This window comes from Pantherophis guttatus, chromosome 1, assembly GCF_059756535.1.
Source record: "Pantherophis guttatus breed Tessera chromosome 1, ASM5975653v1, whole genome shotgun sequence".
Taxonomy (NCBI): domain Eukaryota; kingdom Metazoa; phylum Chordata; class Lepidosauria; order Squamata; family Colubridae; genus Pantherophis; species Pantherophis guttatus.
In genome coordinates this window covers 309,445,646-309,465,547 of record NC_142063.1, presented here as the reverse complement: position 1 = coordinate 309,465,547, position 19,902 = coordinate 309,445,646, and positions in this window count along the sequence as shown.

Sequence of the window (19,902 nt, the reverse complement as noted above, 5' to 3'; positions counted from 1 at the left end):
AATAAAAACACCATTATATTATCTTCCAGATAGGCAAAGGTTGCATGGCAAAAGATTTTAGCATCATTGGGACCCAACTCCAGGGATGTGGAAAAGATTGCCATTGTTCTTCATCCAAGGAGCTGTTGGGAGAAAAATCTATAAGGGAACTCTTGCTATTCCTTTTTTATTTTCATTATTTACTATCCTGGTGTTGTAGAATGAAGGGGCCAAACAACATTCCTGGGTCAGCCAGAGACAGTTTTATTGAGCAAGGTTCAGAGCCAGATTTGTACCTGAAGCTTTGAACCAGGAAAGAACTCTGATACAACTGTTTTTATACATTTCTAAGACAAAGGATTCGGTGATTTTCCATATATTTATTTATTTTATTTATTTATTAATCAAATTTCTATACCGCCCTACTCCCGAAGGACTCAGGGCGGTGAACAGCCAAGATAAAATACAGATAATACAAATATTAAAAAATCCCTTAAAATTATTAAATATATCGGCCGAAACAATGATTAAAACACCCAATTTGTAAAATCACGAATTAAAAAATTTAAAAATTTAAAAGATGGGAGTTAGGCCAGGCCAGCTTGCTGAAATAGAAAAGTTTTGAGAGCACGGCGAAATGTGCGCAGGTCCGGGATCTTCCGTATCTCTGGGGGGAGCTCGTTCCAGATGGTAGGTGCCCCCACAGAGAAGGCTCTCCCCCTGGGGGCTGCCAGTTGACACTGTTTGGCCGACGGCACCCTGAGGAGCCCCTCTCTATGGGAGCATACTGGTCGGTGAGAGGCTATTGGTAGCAGAAGGCGGTCTCGTAGATACCCCGGTCTGATGCCATGGAGCGCTCTAAAAGTGGTAACCAAAACCTTGAAGCGCACCCGGAAGACCACCGGGAGCCAGTGCAGCTCGCGCAGGAGGGGGGTCACATGGGAGCGCCACGTCGCTCCCATAACCACCCGCGCGGCCGCATTCTGGACCAGCTGGAGCCCCCGGGTGCTCCTCAAGGGGAGCCCCATGTAGAGAGCATTGCAGTAGTCCAAGCGGGAAGTAACGAGAGCATGAGTGACCGTATTTAACGAGTCCCGATCCAGAAAGGGACGCAACTGGTGAATCAGGCGGACCTGATAAAAAGTCCCCCTGGCCACGGCCGTCATGTGCTCTTCTAAAGACAGCCGTGAGTCCAGGAGGACACCCAAGTTGCGAACCCTCTCCGTGGGGGCCAGTGACTCGCCCCCAATAGTCAGTGATGGCACCAACTGACTATATCGGGATGTCGGAAACCACAGCCACTCGGTCTTGGATGGGTTGAGCCTGAGTCTTTCTCCCCATCCAGATCCGCACGGCCTCCAGGCACCGGGACATCACTTCAAGGGCATCATTGGGGTGGTCCGGGGTGGAGATGTACAGCTGAGTATCATCAGCGTACTGGTGGTACTTCACCCCGAAACCACGAATGATCTCACCCAGCGGCTTCACATAAATGTTGAACAGAAGGGGCGAGAGGACCGACCCTTGTGGCACCCCACATACAAGGGGCCTCGGGGTCGACCTCTGCCCCCCTGTCAACACAGACTGCGACCGGTCAGAGAGAAAGGAGGAGAACCACCATAGGACGGTGCCCCCCACCCCTAACTCCTCTAGCCGGTGCAGCATGATACCATGGTCGATGGTATCAAAAGCCGCTGAGAGGTCTAATAGGACCAGGACAGAGGAACAACCCCTGTCCCGAGCCCTCCAGAGATCATCAACCATATCTGGTCAACATGAGATCATACATTCTCCATATATGGCTAACACCTGTCATATGATAATTGACCCATTTCCTAATTACTAAACCATTAGTAAACCATTATTTTTAGTTTATAAGATTATCTTTAGCTAGAAAACCTTTCTTAAGTGCTGTGGTTGTTAATGGGAAATTTACTGCTGTCCTTAGGTAAATTTATTGGATTAAGTAACTCTTTGTAACATATATATCCTTGTGTCATTCACAGTGAGGTCACTCAGATGTTTTCCATATGGCTGTCCTTCCGTGACATCTAGGTCTCATCAGAAGATATATTACCACTTAATGGGGTTTAACTGCTTTTAATGTAATCTCCAAGCAAGCACTTTTCTCTCTTATAATACTGTGAATAGAGAGGGTCCTTTAGAGCTCATGTATCTGACTCTGTATGATTCCTTTCTTTTATCCACATTAGTGGGAAGAAATATCCCTCTGGTTCAGTTCCAAGCTGGGAGAAAGAAGCTGGAAACAATATGGAAGCTGATTGAAAAGATGATTTATTGATGAAGCAAAACCGTCAACCATGTGCGATTCTGAGCAGCTGACAAAATTAAGTTGAGAGGGGCGTTTTATACCTTCTTTGGGCTTTATAGTTGAGCTTCCTGTTCCTGTGCAAGAACATGTCCTTTAATATTCTATTGGCTGTTGTCAGATTAATATGGGGTCATGTAGGGGTTATGTAGTCATAGCTGGCTCTATAGGCAAAAAAGGAAATGTTTGAGCTAATTTGGTTGAAGTCTGGACTGATCTGGTGGTGTGCAATGAAGGGACTTGTGTTCTGAAAGAGAGTTGGGCAATTTATATTGTATCTTAATGGCTTTCGTCCTATTTTGGATCTAGGAAGAGAGGCTGCTTCTAATCCTACCCTTCTGCCTTTGTTCAGACTTTGCAGGGAGTTTCAAAATATCCTGTCTTGAATGGATTACCAAATCTGGTAATCTATTTCTAAAGGTGGCCCCTCAGTTTCTGCTTGGGGGCAGGGAGACTGAGGCTGCTTTCTGTCTCTAAAAATGTTTCTCCATTTCTCATTTAAGGATATATAATATTCTGCCTTTTTAATATTCCTCAAAATATTTCATTCTTCTAGGAGGGGGTGCTTCCCACACTATTTTTATCTTTATTTTCTGTTATGGTTTTTACTTTGTTCAAAATTTCCTGCAATAATTTCTTTCTAAAAAGGGAAGTAACTGGATCTGCTGCTGCCCCCTATAGAGGAGACAGCCTTTACCAATGCATATATCAGATGAACAAGAATGTTTCCTATTTCCCTCACTGGAAAGAAGTGTAGGAACTTACTCCTCTCCTAGAAAAATGAAATATTCTAGGAAATATTAAAAGGGCAAGAATATTTCCCCTAAAAGAGAAATAGAAATCTTAAGACAGAAATTCAGCTCCAGCTCCCTGCCACCAGCAGATATTTTGGTTATTTACAAAACAAAAGGCTGGGCCAGCTTATCTACAACACAAAAGACATGGCTCTGTGGACATGATAGGATTAGCCCTCACTCAAGATCCAAACCAGGACAAAGCCATTAAGCCATAATAGGAATTGCCCAAAGCCCCTTCATTACCCAGCAAGATTCAATCAGACCTGGGATACAGACAGCCTACAAAGTTAGCTAAGACCCCGCCCCTTGGGAATCTGACAGCCATTGGGATAGTTCCTCGTACAGGAACAGGAAACTCTAAGGCAGGGCCCAAGAGAGTGCATAAATATATCTCTCTCTCCACTCCAGGTGCTCTTTTTTGCCCAGGACCCAAAAATGCCATGTGGTCCTGTCCACCCTTAAACCATCTTTCCAAGCAGTCTCCATGTTTCCAGTGTCTTTCTTCCCACTTGGAACTGAACCCAGATGGACATTTCTTCCAACAGAAGGGAAATAGAAAACAAGAAGGGATGGCTTGGATAGGAAATAAGTGCAAATATATACGGGTAATGTTCATTTAACAACTATAATTGGGACCAATAACTTCTAAGACACATGGTCATTAAGTGAAATATGTGACTACACCTGAGTTATGGTGTCAGCTTCATTACAATCGTTAAGGGAATCACAGTTTCTCCATTGTTTTTGCTGGTTGGGCCAGTTTTGAAGCTCACACAGGGTGATTGTGTAACTGCAGGACTCTGCAACTTTCATAAATGCATGCTGGTTGAAAAAAGCCCAAATCATGATCATGTGACTGAAGGGATACTGCAACAGTTGTAAATTCGAGGACCAGTCATAAACCTATTTTTTCAGCACTATCACAAATTTGAATGGTCACTTAGTAGGGCAGTTATTAAGCGAGGACTACTGTGTTTAACTCTGAATACAACATAATCCATATCTCTTGTAGATGCATGCAGCCCAGCAGAGAACTGTATTCTAATCACACAAAGGTGTTTGTAAGGAAAATGCCAGCGAGCCATTCTATGTGGTTCTATACTGTTAAGTGCTGAAATGGCTTAAGTGACTAGACCTCCTCAGGCAGTCTTCCCAAGACTTTGCACTTGCTAAAGATATGAAAGAGACTCCAGGTAAAGTCACCTTTCTCCCAGCTTTATGGGAACCCATTGTTGGGCAACATGAGGACTATTACAAAAACCATACAGGCTTTAAAATGGAGACTGTTAGGAAGACAGTCTGCTAAGAGGTTATTGTGTTGTATGTGGACCCACAGCTCATAAGCAGCTGCCCCAAGGATGGAAAGGAATCTGAAGGATCAGATGATGTACAGATGAGGCCCTGGGGGTCAGAGGAAGGATCATATATGGAGATAGGCCCCAGGTGTTGGTGTAATGGACATGAGAGTGAGGAATATGAATTCTGAAAAACATTTACTTCTTGTCTTCATTTCTTTGCCTTAAAACAGACAAACTGCTTTTATTCTTCTCTGTTTCTCTGCAATAGTACTAGGGAGGGATGGGGGGGCTGCCATGAGACAACGAATTAAACTGCTTTTATTCACTGCTTCTCTGCAATTGTATGGGGGGAAGGGGAAATCGGGGGGGGCTGCACAGTCGTAGCAAGGCAGAAGCAAGCAACTTACCTGTTAAACCTGGTGGCTCAGCAGACTAAAGCATTGTGATTAACACCAGCTGTCTGCAATTACTGTAAGTTCGAATCTCACCAGGCTCAAGGTTGACTCAGCCTTCCATCCTTTAAATGAGGACCCAGTTTGTGGGGGCAATAAGCTGACTTTGTATAAATATACAAAAGTATGAAGGCTATTGCTTAACGCATTGTAAGCTGCCCTGAGTCTCCGGAGAAGGGCAGCATATAAATCAAATTTAAAAAAAAAAAAGCCAGGATATTGGAAACAAGAATAGCTCACTTAGAAGAAAAACTCCAAAACTACATAGCTGAGACATGAAACTAGGACACTTGCAAGATACCTGTGACCTGGGGTGAGTGACAGGTGACGTGACATTTAGCTATTTAGCATAGCAAGCATAAAAGCCTTGGGGGCTGTAATCCAAATCCAATATTATATATTATGCATGCATTATTAGGGAGTGGGTAAAGGGGTGAATGGGTTCTACCCTTGATTATAAGAATTGCTGTAAGATTGTAATCAGGGCCTTGGCTGCTTTCAAAGCCAGGGTCCTTATATCTTGGTACCAAAATAAAAGTATAATTTTGTATCACAACATGTGTTTGGTGACTCATCGGCTTCGACACCAAGCTAAGGCCCAGTTTTGGGGACAAACAATCTGTTCTGTGTCCTGATGGTGGCCCTGTAGTAAAAATTATTCTGCAAAGCTGACCAGCACCAGAATTTCTTTTCGCGGTTAAATTTTTTTCCTTGACAACTAAATTTTTGTTAACTTTTTAAACCACAAGATCAAAGGTTTTCTTTGGTGTGCGTCAGTGGTGGGATTCTGCTGGTTCTAGGCAGTTCGGCCAAACCGTTTGTTAAATTGCTGGCTCGCAATTTAACCGCCCCTTGCCCTGCCCCTCCGTACCACTATTTATTGCCAATAAATAGTGGTGGGCGAGGGGCGGGCGAGCCAGCAATTTAACAAACGGTTCAGTATTTTTTTGTAATTTTATTGGCCCACAGAGCTTCAGCATAGGCTAATTAGCCCGTTGATTAGATTGGCCTCCCGACTCTCAGCTGATTTCCTCTCAGCTGTTTTGCTCAGGGCTCTGCTGCTTGCTTGCAAAGAGTGCTGGAGCAGATTTTTTTTCCCCTAGCTATGCTGAAAAACGAAACTGAAAGTAAAACAGGCTGTTGGCTCTGCTGCTGCTGCAACGTTGGAAAATTAGGCAGGCAGATTTCTTTTCTTTTTCCTCACCAAAAAAGGGAGGTGCAAACAATGGGAAATTTAGGGAAAAAGAGGAGAGTTCAAGATTTTAAAACAAAAGAAAAAAAGCTCTATTTAACTAGGGAATTGTAATAATTGAGATACTATTAATTGTATATTGTGTTGAAAGCAGAAATGGTTAAATTGTGGTTTGGAGGAATATATGGGGGAAATTATTTGGTTTATTATTGGTAAATATAATTAATTGATTTGTAAGAAATTGGATTGCATGGAAATAATTGGAATATTCATGTTCATATTGATTAATATACAAAAAAGATAGTTATATAACTAATTGATTTATATTAAAATGTTGAATTTATATTAAACAACTGTAATATTACCTAATTAACCAATGTGAGGATGGATATAAAAATAGATGACAATGGGAAGGGGTATAATATAGAATAGAAGGGAAAAGTTGAATTTGATTAAGATTAGAGATGAGAATGAAGGGTAATATTGGTTTTTTAAAAGAATAGATAAGGAATAAATATGGCAAAAAGGAAATACAGAAATTGTAAATTTAATTGAAATGACTAAACATATTTAAATTTGTGAACCGGACAAATACTCTGTTCAAAGAAAATAAATTGTATGTTTGTATGTGTGTTTCTAATTATTGCTATTTATTCATAATTGTTCTTTTTTATTCTTTAAAGTTTAACAATTCGTTCTTTATCTTAATATCTTTATATTTGTTTGGGGTTGCCTTTCTTCCATTTCATCTTTTTTACTGTACAGCAATCTTTCTCCTCAAACCTACCACCTCTCTTTTCTTTTCTTCTTACTTTCTTCGCCCCCCCCCCGCGCTTCTTCTCCTCCCTACTTCCTCTTCCTTTCTCCTCCTCCTCCTCTCTTCCTCCCTCTCTTACCCTCACTCCTACTCTAATTTCCCTTCCCTTCCTTCCTCCCTTCTCTTCCTTCCCTCTCTCTCCTTCCTTCATCCCTCTCTATTGCTGTATCCTTTTGTGCATATGGACTACTCAGAGGGCTGAAAAAGTTATTTTTGACTGGTCCTCGCATTTTTGACCACTCCTCGCACTTATGACTGTCCTCACATTTTATGTTTTGCACCCTATCTTGTCACCGTGGTGAAGACAAGTAGTGGTGAAATGACTGACACAGTTGTTAAGAATGCCGCAACGGGCATAAATGTGAGGACAGTCATAAGTTCAAGAACTGGTCAAAAGTGCAAGGACCAGTCAGAAATGACTTTTTTCATATTTTTGACTGGTCCTTGCACTTTTGACCAGTTCTTGAACTTATGACTGTCCTCACATTTTACGTTTTATGCCCTATCTTGTCACCGTGGTGAAGAGAAGTAGTGGTGAAATGACTGACACAGTTGTTAAGAATGCCGCAACGAGCATAAATATGAGGATGGTCATAAGTGCGAGGACCAATCAGAAATGACTTTTTTCAGCCCTCTGAGTAGTCCCTATGCACATAGCCACGCCCACCCGGTCACATGACCAGCTAGCCATGCCTACCCGGTCACATGACCACCAAGCCACACCCCCAACCGGTTGTTAAAAAAATTGAATCCCACCACTGGTGTACGTACAAACTTTATCAAACAAACAAAATTTTAAGATTATAAGACATCCACAGTTACTCTGTGATAAGATGAGCAGCCAATAAATGTAATCAATCAGTGGCTCTTTCAAGTGTATATACTCGAAGTTACAACTGGCTGAAATTATATTTTTTCACAACTCTATGGTGCAATGTAAACTAGCCTCGTGGTGTACCCCAGGCAATGTGACTTTGTCACAGCTAAATAGTCTACATATTCTGGCTACTGGACTTCACAAGGATCTCCCAGAAAGAAGCAGCAGCATGAGCACTGAAAATAAAAATGGTTAATGTATATCTTGTTATACCATATAAAATAAATAATTCTGTGTGAGTGTAAGACACCTTTTCCTATGCTAAAGTTTTTTAAAAAATACTTTTATTACAATACTCATTTCAATGGCCATGCTTAATATTATGGGATGTTTAAATAACTGTCCATGTCTTTGATGTAACTGGGCAGAATGGTTTCTTTCATCCAGTCAACTGTTCTTTTGTGTTTTTTTCTGCTGTCCTGGGTTCCCTCTTTTCATGAAGATAAATCTTTTTGCTAGAGTACTCTAATAAATCATATAAATGATCTTCCAAATTGGTTACTAATTTGAGAGAGTATGCTAAAGTAGAATCTAAGACCAATTTAGCCATTAGTAATTAGCCCTTCAATTCCTGATTATTGCCTCTAGTTTGGGATGCAGGAAGCACCCCTCCTCCTATCCAGATGCTTGTACTGATATGAAGGCAGAGATGTCAAGTCTCATGATCAAGCATCATTTCCTGGTAAAGATAAGACAGGGGAAGGCAAGGTTATAAACCTAGATGCTAACAAATACATCTCTATTATGGTCGATTAGAGTGAGAGCTTCATTGTATGTTGTTTCCATTATTTAACGAAGTTATTTCTATGTTACTGTAGTCCTGGCATCTGTTGTCCATTGTATCTCCAAGATCTCGGGTGGGGTGTCAATAGTCCTCTAGTTAAGTTACAAAGGACCATTTTGGAGAGTGTAGAGATATAAACTTAAGGAAGAATCTAATGCAGTCTAGGGGAGTTTAACCAGTTTAATACGTTTAACCAGAATACCCACTATATGATATGAGAGGAAGCCTTATCCAGGGTGAGGAGTATGAACCCCTTAACATGGGCTGAGTTGGGATAGCAGTAGTAGGACACACTGTTTGATTGCAGACTTTGTTAGAAATCTTAATAAATAAAAATTCTAAGTCTAAAGATGCTGCACAAGATCAGCAAGAGCGTAGACATAGGAACTGCAAAAACTGATGCAAAAACAGTAGATTATCTACTGTTTACTTGAGGAGGCATGTAGGAGATAATAAATGGCATTTCACAGTGTGGATATCACACATAATTATGTGACATAATTATGTATTTGATTAAGAAATACTGAAAGAGGAGGGTTTGGATCTGACAACTGGTGGTCTCGGCTCACATCATGGATGCCCAATCTTGGGTTCCAAGGAAAGGAAACAATATTGGCACTTGTGGGAACCCTAGCCAGCCCTGTTTTTAAATGTATGGTCATTGCAGTGGTAGTGGCCCTAAATCAAGTGCATCGTAGCCTAAGTGGTGGGAACATCAACTCCATTTTCTATGATTAGAAAAACAGCAGATGGGAAGAGAAAATGGTAATGCAGCAATATGAAGGATAACATTTATAGGTGATCCCTACAAGATTAGAAAGTGGGAGATTTTGGAGCAAGGAAAGACAAGGACATCAGGAGCAATTATGGTTTGGGTGTGGTAGAAAAAGGAAGGGGTAGGAAAATTGGCAAGGGGCACATGGATTGGTTGAGCACATTGCACTCTAATTCAATTACAGCAGATAAGGAAGGGAAAATTTGTGAAGATTGGTGATGGCAAGGTACAGTAGTTTTGTCCTATGTGCTCTATGTGCTCAAAATCTATGTGCTTGATTTTGCCTCAAACAAAGCCAACTGAAATGTCCCAGTTTTGGTTCAGCTGGGCAGAGATACACCTGGGAGAGTCTTCTGAACTTTGAAGCTACAATGTGTTTATTTAATTCAAGGAACAAAGCACTTGCTCTGTTTTCTGCCTACCTCTTTAAATAGAGATAGATTGGAAATAAACTTTTTTTTTTAAAAAATAGTCTTCATTAAAGCATATGTCTTACAATAGTTATATTTAATTTCATATCTCTGTATTCCCTGAAAATAAAACAAGTCAATTTCTGTTTACATTTATTTAGTAACAAACTTTTTTCCAGTTAGTAAGAAAGTCAGTAGAATCTGATTTATCAGCTATATATTTTTGCTGTTATTTTAGTACACGGACAAAGATGGAACAAAAAATGAAATAAAATGAATCAAACTATTACCATTTTGTCTGTATTGAATTGTGCTTTTTATTTATCCCTTTTCAATTAAAATCAGTACTGTATATGCAAAAAAGGTTATTATAGTTATACAGGCAGTCCTCAAATTACGACCATAATGGAGCCTGCCCATTCAGTTCATCGTTAGGAGGACAGTAAGTTAATCACATTAAATGAATGAGCCCCCATTCCAGTTCTCCCCAATGCATTCGTTAAACGAATGTGAAGGTCATTAAATGTGCATGGGGTGCCTCAGGGATGGGGAAGACCATGGAGGGCATAGTGCAGGAACAAGACTACCTGCCTCCAGCCTCCCAAAGTCTCCCCTGAGACATCCCATGTTCTGCTTCCCACTCCTTGAGGTCCACATAGTTGCTTGGGCATCCTCTGCACTCATCCTTCCCCCCATCACCAATCACTCACTTACCTTTCAAAGATCTCCAGAGTTCAAGATGTTGGGGTAGGAAAGGACAGGTTTCTCCATAGCTGAGTCAGATGGCAGAAAAACTTCCATCTTTTTCTGAGATGCTTGATAAACTTCTCTGTTTTCCTTTCATCGCTACATGCTAGCCTTCCCTTCCCCAGCGAAGGCAAATGGTGAGGGAGGGAACTCTTCCTTCCCTTTCTTGATGTTTGCCTTTGGTCCCTTATTAATGGTGGATGGAGGGAAAACAGGGCCAGTAAACAGTAAACTTTTCCTGTAGAATAAACTTCCTTTAGAGGCTCGTCTCTCTCTGCAAACACATGCACAGCTAAGTGCACCAAACAAGGTAATTCCTTGTGTAGAGCTCCTTGTTTTATGCTTAACTATTTGGTTTAATCCCTGCTTATCTGGGTATTGGGCACCAGAGAGGATGTATTCTGGTCTTTTGGGTTCCTTCTTAACTTTCTGTTGATGATTTTGAATGGTGTGTAATATGGTTTATTTTTATGTGTCTGTTGATGGCTGATTTATCAGAATACTAAGCTTCTAGGAATTTCCTAGAATTTTTGAATTTGGCTTGGTCCAGAATGTTCACAAGTTGTAATTGTGGGTGAGTCTGTCCATGTCTTGTGAGGTTGAGGAGATTTCATCATGTCTTCTGACTGCTAATTGGTGTTCATGGATGCAATCTACTAGTCTTCTGCCTGTCTGTTTTACATAGTGGCTGTTGCAGTCCTTACATTGTATGTTGCAGATGGCTTCTATGGTTTCTTCTTGGGCTTTCGGGTCTTTTGGTTTACATAAATGTTTTGGAGGGCTTTAGTTGATTTGTATGCTATGATTATGCTGTATGGATGTAATTGTGTGCTACTTGTTTTTGAGATGTTTTCGATATATGGTAGTGTTGCCTTTTCATAGCTTGTTTTGATTATGCTGTAGTGGGTTTGATAAAATGTAGTGGGTTTGATAAAGTTGCATTTTGTTGGAAATTATTTTATAGGCAGTCTGTTTCCATTTTCTGATGTTTGGGGTTGTTGCAGTGCATTTCTATTCTATTTGTCAGAATAATGTTCTTACAGAACCGTTTTTGTGGGAGGTTGGAGTGTTACTTTGGTAATGCATTATTTGAGTAATGTGGGTTGTTTTTTTTAATGTACTTGCATTTCTAATTTGCTGTCATTTCATTGCTGATATCTAAGAAGGGTATGGTGATGTTGTTTTTTTCTTCTTTTATAAATTTTATTCCTTTGAAGATGTTAATAGTTTCATATCAGATAGTGTTTGCTCTAACTGTTCCTTTTTTATCTCGACAAAAGTGTCATCTAGATATTGGATCCATACTTTTGGTTGTATAAGTGGGAGTGCCATAGTTTGTAGACTCTGCATAATGGTTTTTGTTCTAAATCCTGTGACTGATCCTATGTGTGTTTCTCTGATTTATTGGTATATCTGCCCATCAGATTGAAAGTAAGTAGTGAGGCAGAAGGTTGTTGAGGTCCATGATACTGGATATTTTGATCATACTGTATTTAGTTAGGTTAGATTTGTAGAAAGTTAGCCCCCATCCCTTTCCTAGAAGAATGAAATATTTTGAGAAATATTAAAAAGGCTGAATATTATATTTCCCTGGATGAGAAATGGAGAAACATGCTCTTGGAAAGCAGTCACCCCCACCTTCCTTAATAGCTGACATCAGATATCAGCACTTATGAGATAAAGAGATAGTTAGCTCTATTCATAAGCAAATTACCTGAAGCAAGGTCTGAACAAAGGTAGGTGTTGTGACTCCGACTCCCGAGCCTGTCCTCATGGAGGAAGAGGACTCAGAAGGTGAGGGGGAGGAACTGGCAAGGCCTCTGTTATGTATGTATCTATTTTGTGCGGGAAATTCAAATGTAAAGTGAATTCTTATTGGTTCTTGGTCGCCTCTGAAAAGTATATAAGGAAGGCTGTTGCCTGTATTCTTTTGCTGAAGTCTCACCCTGAATTAAAGAGCTGTTGTCACTAGCTTGCTTGTGCCTCTCGTTATTCCCGCGCTACAACAGGCTCCCTCTCCAGGACCTTCCTCTCTGGCAATGCCTCAGGTTCCATCTGAAGGCCAGAAGGAACAGCCTGGGATGTGCCACGAGGAAGGCATTTTGGAGCACCCATTGATAGAGAGTGATACTGATGAATCCTGGCTTGATCCCAGGTAGCGTCGGAGGGAGAAGTGTGCGCAGCAAAGGAAGAGGCGTGGGAGGACCATGGATTGAGCTGAGTCACTGAGCCATGCCCCACAAGGGATAAAAGGGGGCGTGATTGCTCGGCAGGCTTTGTGACGGACAAACTTTTAAACTCTAAAGAGTCACATCGTGAATCCTGCACTTCGGCTCAGATACATTTTGGACTAAACTCTTGTGGATAATTTGTCGCTCTGGAAACGGACTGCAGATAAGGCCTCTCCTGCTTTTTGGGAGTACTAATTAGATTTGGCAGGCGTTTTACAAGTAGCTGCCAGAATCCTCGTCTGCCAGGAATTCTGGTCTGTTTATACAATACATTATTGGCAGGTGTGTTGGATATTGCATTTGTCTGTGTGAGGACGGGGGACAGAACAGTAGGATTAGCCCTCAAGCCACAAATTCAAAGTCCAGGAAAAAGTATAAAAATCCCTCATTCTCAACTCCATGTGGTCAGCTTCCCAGAACCCATGTGCTTGGTGGTTCTGCTTCACCATTAAACCATCTTTCCAATCAGCCTCCATGTTTCCACTGTCTTTCTCCTGGCTTGGAACTGAACCAGATGGATATTTCTTCCAACAGATTTGTTATGTAGTACTGTTGCCACAGATTCTTTCACTAGTTATGGATCTATGGATGTGAAGAGTGCTGTGACATTGAATGAAAACATAATTTCACCTATTTTTAAGTCTTCGATTTTTTTGGGAGGCACTCTAATGGGAAGATGATAGAATATTCACTCCCCTCTGTGAAGTGTCCAAGCTTTATTTTTATACGTTCTTTGGCTATGTTGCATTTTGGGTTCCCTGGCAACAAAAAATTGGATGAAGAGGTATGCAGAGCTTCTCTATTTTGGGGTACCCGTAAATAGTGAACAGGCCCACTGCTTTTCATCTGTCACTGTTCTTTTTTTGGATTTGACTTTTCTTGGTTAGCTTGTTAATAGTTCTCTTGATTAGCTTGTCCAGTTTTATATTGGGTTGGTGTTTATTGGGATGTAGGTTTCTTCTTGGCTTTTTCTATGTATTATATTCTGTCTATGATACCCATAGCTTGGCCTTTGTCTGCTGGGAGAATGGTGATGGTTTGGTCCTTCTTTAAAAAAATTTAGATTGTTTTGTCCTCTGCTTTGAATTGATCCTGTTTCTGTATTCTTTTGGTCTAGGTATGATTATCTGTCTTATGTTTCCTTGTGTCTCTATGGCAAGTCCAATGGTTTTAAATACTGCTTCTAACACTGCAAAGAATTCTTATTGATTCTGCGTTTGTATCAGTGGTGAAATCCAAATTTTTTAACTACCGATTCTGTGGGCATGGCTTGGTGGGCATAGTGTGGCTTGGTGGGCATGGCAGGGGAAGGATACTGCAAAATCTCCATTCCCACCCCAGTCCAGGGGAAGAATACTGCAAAATCCCCATTCCCTCCCCACTCCTGGGGCCAGCCAGAGGTGGTATTTGCTGGTTCACCGAACTGCTCAAAATTTCTATTACCGGTTCTCCAGAACCTTTCAGAACCTGCTGGATTTCACCCCTGGTTTGTCATATATGTATATAAACCCTACATAGCTGCTTATAACTGCAACCTATCTATCCTATTTTGGAGACTGGAACTACTATGTTTCCCCGAAAATAAGACAGGGTCTTATTTTCTTTTGACCCCCAAAATATGGCCTTGGCCTTATTATCAGGGGGGAATCTTATTATTTTTGAGGGGCAGGACTTCAAAATCTTGGCCCCCAGCAGGGGGACTGGTGCCAGAGTGCTGACCAGCTGGTCTGCCAGTGCCGCTAAGGCCACTGCCTCTACCATCATGGCAGCTCCCCAATGCCCGGAAACTTTTCTTCTACCACCATCCCCACTCCCATAAAGTTGGCAGGGCTCAGTTGGGTGGAAGGACGCCCCAGAGGAGAGTCCTGAGTCCGACTCAGAACATGACAAATGGGTGCTCCTCTCTCTCTTCTTCTCCCGAGTGGCAGCGGTGTGTCCAGCTCACCGAATCTGGCCTGCTGATGTCAGGCAGCAGCGGTTCTAATGTTCCCCCTCCCTTCCCCCCCTGCGCATGTATCTAAGTATTGGGGGGGTTATTTTCAGGGGGGGGCTTATTTTACCGCATGCACTTGAAATTATTATCCGGACATGTCTTATTTTTGGGGAAACACAGTAGAACAAAATGCCAGGTGAAAGTAATTTTATTATAATCCAGCAGAGGGAGATAGAAGCCTTTGAGTTGAAGCCTTAAATTATTTGATGTTTTAAAATGAAACCAAACCTCTATCCTTTTCAGGAAACTTAATTTAAAGATCTGAAATTATAATATTTCTCCATTCAGAAGAAAAAGCCTAATGGAAATGATCATTTCATTGTCTAGAATTTTTTTTTGTACACTTTTTTTTTTGTACACTTGATTTTATAATTTGCATGTGCATCCTCTATTTCATCCTAAATATTTGATTTTTTGCAGAGTTTTAACACCATTGTATTTTATGGTGGGGCAATTTTATTTAATGCCCAACCTAAGAGAAAGTTCTATAAAAATCAAAAGGTTGCTTATGAATTATAATTGTAAGCTGAAAAGGCTAGTCCTCCTGCAGCAAAAAGCACTATATATATTGTGCTGTTCAATGGTCTGTGAACTGCTGTACACATTAAATATCTTCCAGTTTATATTTTGAGACTCTAGGAGAGGTCCAGATGGATTCATTCTTATGGATGCACATTAATTCTGCCAGTAGCCTGTGGAGTTCGGCTGACTGATTTTTCCCTGCTGGCAATGTGAGGGAACCTGAATCTTGATGAGATTGATCCCAAGTGGCCTCTCTCTGCACACCAATCCCAGATGGCACCTTAATTTACTATGGGACTCTGGAAGATGAAACAACACCTAGAGAACTGGTGGATAAAGATGAGAAGAGAATTTGTTTAAGTTTGTTATAAACTGAGGTCTGACCTTATACCATAGCAACAAAAAAGGAAGACTGCTACTACTTTATGCTTACTACAGCAGTGGACTGCAGCAGTGGTGGGTTTCAAAATTTTTTACTACTGGTTCTGTGGGTATGGCTTGGTGGGTGTGGTATGGCTTGGTGGGCATGGCTTGGTGGGCGTGGCAGGGGAAGGATACTGTAAAATCTCCATTCCCTCCCCACTCCAGGGGAAGGTTACTGCAAAATCCCCATTCCCTCCCGATCAGCTGGGACTTGGGAGGCAGAGAATAGATAGGACGGGGCCAGTCACAGGTGGTATTTACCGGTTCTCCGAACTACTCAAAATTTCCACTACCAGTTCTCTAGAACTGGTCAGAATCTGCTGAAAACCACCTCTAGACTGCAGGTTAATGGCTTTTTTTAGGACAATCAGCTTCCTGCCCATTAGGTAAACCTTTTGCCTGGCTACTGTGAGAGGTAACACAGCTGATAATATTTATCAATTTAAGGATATTCTCAGTATCTGTTCAAGCTATGGCATATGAGGAAAAGATGAAGATTTCAGCCTTGTCTCTTATGTGAGGCTCAGTCTGTCAGTTATGGAAACTTGGAAACACAACTGACAAAGACGTGAACTTAATACCGTTAATACTGTTTTCTTACTTAATTTTCAAGATTCCCTAAGCCTCTTGTCTGAGCATTCAACCTGAGTAATGAGACTGTACATTTTGCTTCTTTGGTCTGATATGGGTTTGACATTCAAATTTTCCAGAAATCTTAATTCTTTTTGAGTGGAGTCTGAATAATTGGCAAGATCTTACCATGTTACATGGAACTCATTTGGCCCTGTGGGCTACAAGGAGATGGACAGGAGGCTCTAGTACATCCTTGGCTATTTGAGTTCTGCATAACTGGCCCTCTTGGCTTCTACATAGAGAAAGTATCTCTGTGTGTGTGTGTTTGTGTGTGTTACTAATACCTTATTTCAGGAAGAGATGGTCCTTACAATCTTGAAAGAGACTTTGCATCCCCTTCTTAAGAAGCCCTCCATGGGTACAGTCATCCTTGACAAATGTTGTCCGCTGTCCAACATTCACTTTAGAGAGAAGGTTATTGAGACTATAGTCACAGGGCCACTACTGATCTTTATAGGAAAATAAAAACATTGGATCCATTTCAGTTAGTGTTCAAACCTGGGTATGGGATGACATTGGTTGTTCTTGTCAACGACCTTTGTCAGAATCCGGATGTAAGCAGTGCATCCTTTTTGTCTTTTTTCAATCTCTTGGTGTCTTTCAATACCAACAATTATGTTATTCTGCAAAAGTTAAGAATTGGAAGGATTGTTCTACAGTGGCTCCTCTCCTTCCTTAGTGGACCATGCCAATTTGGAGGTTGTTTGGGTAAAAAGATCAACCAAGCAGTCACTCTCATGCAGAGTGCTCCTTTTCCTGCTTTTTACTATCTACATAAATCTCTGAGGGAGGCTATCTATCAATTTAGGATGCTGAAGCCATGTAAAATAGAGTTGCTGTTTGTTCATCATGGCATTCTGATGACTGTGGCATTGCCTTATGAGGGAGTGTGCTAGCCTTGAAAGAGTCATTTGCAGTCATTACTACTGCTTCACTCTACTGAGTACTTGCACTCTACTTAGGAGAAGAGGACCTTGCAACCATAACTCATGACTTCATTGCAACCTGGATGAACAAAGACAATGCATCCTGTGTGGGATTCATTTAGTAGCTGGCATTAGCTACCGTGAACACCCTTGCTCTGAATATCACACTTGCTTTTGATATGTCTCTGAATGCATTTCTGATGACCTGGCACTGAAGTATCTTCAGACCTGCCTTTGTCATCTAGAATTCATTCATCCTATTTGTTTGTCCCAGGAAAAATTATACTTTCCCTCCATTTCTGCAAAATATATACTATGGAAGCATGGAGACACTACTTTATTGTGTCTGTATTTTGGAATAGTCCACCCTTGAGTATTGCAGGCAATCTTTGCCCACAGTCTGGACTTCAATCCTGAAGAGGCTCAAGGTTGACTCAGCTTTCCATCTTTTTGGAAGTCGGTAAAATGAGGACCCAGATTGTTGGGGGCAATATGCTGATACTGTAAACCAGACTTGATTTCATTGAGGGCTGCATCAGGGTTGTGTTTGACCTGGGGGGGCGGGGGGGGCAGCTCACTGTCACTTGTATCGGGTGTGCCTTTGGTGGCCCGACCACTCTGCCAGCGAAAACAGGTTCCCGAGCTCCGTTTTCACCTGCGATGGTCTCCTGCAACCCTCTGCCAGTAAAAGCAGAGCTCGGGAGGGCCCTTGTGAGCTCCATTTTCACTGGCAGAGGCACTGCGGATCACTGTTTCCAGATCTGGCCCCCAGGCCTTGAGTTTGACACCCCTGCTGTAAACCATCCAAAGAGTGCTGTAAAGCAGTATGGGGTAATATGGGGTCTATTGCGACTGAGAATGAAGTTGCTCTGATGGATGATTACACTACCACTTCTGCATAATTTTTTATTTTTCATTACTAAAATCAGCAAGAGTCTTAAGACTGCAGCAAGTAATAAACCTAATATATAAGGAAATAAAGTACCATTAGACAGGTCTGAAATGCTATTTGCTCCCGTACAATCAGTATGCTATCATTTATTTTTTTTCCAGCCACTAGACTACTAGAAATCATATGCAGTAATGAGACTGCTGTGAGTGGTCGTGCCTAATATTAAAATGCCTGAATTCCTCAGTTTAGTTCCTCCAGATGATCTGAACTGTAATTCTTCCTATCCTGCAAAGCCATGTTCCCTGTAACCATAGGAATTGTAAAAGTTAGAAATACCTATCAAAACTTGCTAACCTTAGGGGCAAAAAGTGCGTGATCAGGTTCCCTTTTCTGCCTTTGATCAGAGACATATACTGTACATATGAAGTTCCTACTCTGACTCTCCTCTTAGTAATACATAGCTATTAGATGTTTTGCCAATTCCGATCATGTATTTCCCTTCTGTTCTAGTTATAAAACCTGCTTGACTATGGTCAGGTGAGATTCTCACTCTCAAGAACATTCATTCACATTCACAGACATTTTCTTTCCCACAGCAATCAGATGCCTAGAGAATATTAACTTGGATAAGAACAGTGTATTGTAACTTCCTACTTTACTAAGGTTTTAAGAGCACTGAAGCTCAAACACTGAGTGCTGGTACTCTTAAAATATTGTTAAAATGCAAGTCTACATCACCAAGAAACAAGGAAGATAAACAGTGCTTATATAAGGGAAGCAAAAAACTGTATAGATATTATAGTGATTAAAATAAATTTAATACAACCAAAACCCCTAATTAACAGAAAAAAGATCCATATATGTACAGATACTATATAAAATTAATTCATTAAGCTTATCATTAAATCTAGCAACATGTTTTGGCCATATTTTTAGATATGGGTAACAAACATTCCTCAATAAAGCCAAATCTCTTAGGAATATAATTCAATACTCCTTTGATATAATTAACTACAATATTTCTTCCTCAAAGTTACATTAACTTATGTAATTATTTGAAACATAAGTTGAAGTATAAGTAATCCAATGTACATTATTTGTGAACATTGACCCACTGATACTGGTTTTACGTGATTTGTACTGCCTTTTGAATTAATGACATATTTGATGTTCAGTTCTAAGAAAAGCTTCTATTTACTCCATGGATGGACAACTTGGAAAGTTTTAAACATTTTTCTTCACTAGAAAGATGCCATAAAAGTTAAGCTTCAAAGCTTTAGGTGTTCACAATGATACAGTTGGGAAAACAACTGTTCCTCACCTCAAATAATTATATTTGAAGTGGGAGGTCATTTTACAGTTGCAGGATAGAAGAAAGAGTAAAGGTAAAGTAAAGGAACCCCTGTGGATTTTACTCCATTAGTCATTGCTATAAAAGGTGATGCTCATGTTCATTTCAAAGGTCATTGAGCCAGTACTGTCCAAAGACATTTCCGCAGTCATGTGGCCAGCATGATGTCACGGAGCACTGTTACCTTCCCACTGAAGTGGTACCTAGTTATCTAGTTGCATTTGCATGTTTTTGAACTGCTAAGTTGGCAGGAGTTAGGGTTAAGACAGGACCTTACCCTGTCGCGCAACGCTTGGGTCTCGAACCTGGACTGTTGGCTCTAGTGAATGGGAAAAGCCATAGTCCCTGGGTGGGCTCTATATGTGTGACAGAATGAACTCTGTGCATACAGCCAAAGGGAAATTTGTTAATTTTGCAAGTAGGGTATCTTATTGTATAAACCAGGGATGTCAAACTCGCATTGTCACATTGTCA